Source organism: Chlamydomonas reinhardtii, chromosome 12 (assembly GCF_000002595.2).
Source record: "Chlamydomonas reinhardtii strain CC-503 cw92 mt+ chromosome 12, whole genome shotgun sequence".
Taxonomy (NCBI): domain Eukaryota; kingdom Viridiplantae; phylum Chlorophyta; class Chlorophyceae; order Chlamydomonadales; family Chlamydomonadaceae; genus Chlamydomonas; species Chlamydomonas reinhardtii.
In genome coordinates this window covers 6653888-6657855 of record NC_057015.1, presented here as the reverse complement: position 1 = coordinate 6657855, position 3968 = coordinate 6653888, and positions in this window count along the sequence as shown.

Sequence of the window (3968 nt, the reverse complement as noted above, 5' to 3'; positions counted from 1 at the left end):
CCGCATCCGGCAGTGCTCCGGGTGCACCACCACCCCAGCCTCCGGCGCCAGGAAGTACGGCGCCCGAGGCCACGCCCCCGCCCGTTCCCCTGGCGATGCTGCATCGTACGCCGCCCGCTCTTCAAAGGTCCACAGGTGCCGCGGCTTGCGATGCTGCAGCACACAGGCAGGCTGCCACGCCCCATCCACCGCCGGGGGCAGCACGCCAGGCCCAGGCTCCAAGAGCCGCCCCGTGTAGTGGACGTAGGACACAGCCCCCGCAGCGTTAGCCACCCACAGCTGGTCCAGGCTAACCCGCCACTGTGGCGGCGCCGCTGGCGGCTGAGTGGCTGGCGGCGGTGGATGCTGTTCCACGCCCGCGCTCTGCATGTGGCCGACCGCGACCGCCAGCCGGGCAGGCAGCCCCGCTGGCGCCAGCGCGTCGCTGTACACCCACGCCCACGTGGTGGCGGAGTCCGGGCGCACATGAGTAAGCAGCGCCCGGGTGAGCATCTTCCAGGGTTGCCGGCCTGGCTGGGCAAGGAGGGCGAAGGTCTTAGCTTGCAGGGCAGACAGGAACGCAGGCAGGTCGACGTGGTTGACACCCCCATCCTTGTACGGCAGACATGCCGTTTCCCGCTTTGGCAGCAGGAGCGGGTTCCCGTGCGACACCAGGCTGGCGTCCTCAGCGTGCATGGAGCGCGCAGCAAAGTGGTCCACCAGGTCGGTGAGTTCCTTCAGCTGCGCAGGCGACGGGTTGAGGAAGCTGAAGTGGTAGGCCAGCTTCGCCGCCAGCACCTGCTTCGCAATGTGCACACGGCCAACGAGAGTCAGAGGCAGCCCACAGACGCGCCACAAACGCCATGCCGCGAGCCCGCCGGGTGTACAAGTCAGCTGCAGCCGCATCCGAGTCCCACGACAGGGGCACACCCAGGTGCGTCACGGCGCCAGTGGTAAACGGCATCCCCGTGTGTGGGCAAGGGCCCGTCAGGTGCGCAAACCTGCCAAGGCCCATGGCCTTGCTCTTGTCCGGATGGACACGGGCGTTGGACGCGCGGCAGAACAGCTTTTTTTTTTTGAGGAATCATCCTTACATGGTTGAACAGGGGCAGACGCGCTGCCCCCCTGCTGCCTGAAAGCAGCCTGGTCCCCGAGACCAGAACCCTGACAGGGCAAGAAGAGAAGAAAAGAGAAGAAAAACAGAAAACAAACACCTCGAAAACCGCCACCAACCACCCCCATCCATCCCACCCCACCCCACCCCGACCCGGCAGACAGAGCAGGAGGCTGGTCGGTGAGTTCCTTCAGCTGCGCAGGCGACGGGTTGAGGAAGCTGAAGTGGTAGGCCAGCTTTGCCGCCAGCACCTGCTTTGCAATGTGCACACGGCCAACGAGAGTCAGAGACAGGGCAGCCCACAGACGCGCCACAAACGCCATGCCGCGAGCCCGCCGGGTGTACAAGTCAGCTGCAGCCGCATCAGAGTCCCACGACAGGGGCACACCTAGGTGCGTCACGGCGCCAGTGGTAAACGGCACCCCCGTGTGTGGGCAAGGGCCCGTCAGGTGCGCAAACCTGCCAAGGCCCATGGCCTTGCTCTTGTCCGGATGGACACGGGCGTTGGACGCGCGGCAGAACAGCTGTACTGCCGCCATCAGGACTGGCCCGTCCACCGCCGGGTCGCGCGCCGTGAGGGTCGTGTCGTCAGCGTGGTGGGCAGCAGGTGGCGCCTGCTCGCCGCTGGGTAACAGGGGCGTGCGCAGTGCCCCTTGCTCCACCTGCCTCCGCAGAAAGGACGTCAGTGGCTGCATCTGGATGACCCACAGGGGTGGTGAGGCGGTGCTGCCCTGCGGCAAGCCGTTCAGCACTGGGAAGGCGTCAGAGAGCATCCCGTTCACACACACGCGGGCAGAGCCGTTGGCAGTGAGCAGGCGGATCCAGCGCAGCATGCGCGGCCCAAACCCCAGTCCCTCTGCGGACGCATACAGCCACTGCCGGTGCACCCGGTCATACGCCTTTTCAATGTCCAAGAAGTACAGCGCACCACCCTGCCGTGGCGTGCCGTCCGCGCCCACGTCCAGGCGCATCCATTCGATCAGGCCTTGGAGGTACAGCGCGTTGTCTCCAATCCAGCGGCCGGTGATGAACGCGGTCTGCAGCTCATCCACAACTGCATCCAGGGCGGGCTGCAGGCGGGCGCTGACGGCCTTGGACACCATCTTGAAGTCGCAGTTGAGCAGCGTGATGGGCCGGTACGACGCCAGCTCGGCGCGGTCCAGGCTTTTGCCCTTGTAGATGAGCGTGATGATGCCCTCCCGCCAGGAGGCGGGCAGCGCCGCCGCCATTTCACCGCCATCGTGGGCGTCTGCAGCGGCAGCAAAGGCAGCGGCAGCAGCAGCACACAAGCGCGGACCCAGCAGCGCCCAGAAAACCTTGTACACCTCGTACGGGACCCCGTCCGACCCAGGTGCTTTACCATTGGCGGAGCCAGCCAGCGCTGCCATCAGCTCGGCATCACTGAGGGCGCCGTTTTTTTTTTTGAGGAATCATCCTTACAAGGTTGAACAGGGGCAGACGCGCTGCCCCCCTACTGCCCGAAAGCAGCCTGGTCCCCGAGACCAGAACCCTGACAGGGCAAGAAGAGAAGAAAAGAGAAGAAAAACAGAAACCAAACACCTCGAAAACCGCCACCAACCACCCCCAACCATCCCACCCCACCCCACCCCGACCCGGCAGACAGAGCAGCCGTCACCGGACCCCTCTGCGGCGGCCTGCAGATCCGCCGGATCCTTGCGGTCAATGGCCGCCAGAAGCTGTTGCTGCGACGCCGTACAGACCGGCTGCACGCGGAACAGGCCGGTGGGGCTGGTGCTGCTGTACATGGCTGCGGCGGCTGCGGAGACAGTGTTGCGCGTGCCCGGCCCCGTGAGCGCCACAGGTGCCGGTTGCCCCGGCACCTTCAAGTGCGTGATGCGCTCCTGCGCGCCGGCTGCTGGCTCGTCAGCCTGCCGATGGAACCAGCGAGTTCCCCGCTCCCCATGCTCCTCCATCAGTGCAGCGCGGGCATTGTGGCTGGCCGCTGCGGCAGCTGCCCACTCCTCCCGCACCGCCAAGTTGGCCATGGCCGCAGCCTGACGCTGCGCGGCGCTGGCACCCGGCCGGTCGGCCAGGGCAGCGGCCGCGTCTGCGGCCAGCACCACGCCATGCAGCCCATCCCGGGTCTGGCGTGCATGCCGACGGTGGATGCTGGTGGCGGCCTCCCGCAAGAAGAACTTGTCCGCCTCCCATTGTGTGCAAGCGCCGTCACCTGTACTGGCCACGGGATTTGCGGCAACGTGCGCCTCCAAGCGCTGCTCGAGCTCCAAACGCAGCGAGGGGTGAAACAGCAGGTACGTGGGGAAGCGCCACTGCTCCCGGTGCGCATGTGGCAGGTCGGGCAAGGACAGGGTGAGCAGCACACCGTTGTGGTCCCCAGGCGCCCCATACGTGCGTGCGACATCCACCACCCACGGCGCCGCGGTGGCACTGACATACCACCGATCCAGGCGTGCGGGAGTGGCCGGCTTGGGTGTGGCCGGATGCGTGTAGCCCTTGGCGCCGCCACGCTTGCTCGCCCAAGGGTCCACCAGACTGAACTGGGCGAGGAGGCTGGCAAGTTGCGGGGCACCTGCAGCACGTGACGGGCTAGGGGCCGCCTCCTGACTGGCATCGGTGACACAGTTCCAGTCCCCACCGACAACAAGCACCCTGTCCATGGCCAGGTGGGGATGCAGCCCGGCAAAGAAAGCAGGCTTGTCCGCCACGGCCGTGGGCGCATACACACACACGAAGCGCAGGCGCAAGTGACCCACGTCCCAATCCCAACATACCACACGGCCCGCCGCATCCGGTGACGGCGGCTGCAGTACGCAGCCTGGAAGGGACAGCCGACTCCGCGCCAGGATAGCCGCCCCACTTTACTTTACTTTACTTTACTTTACTCTCTTCTCTT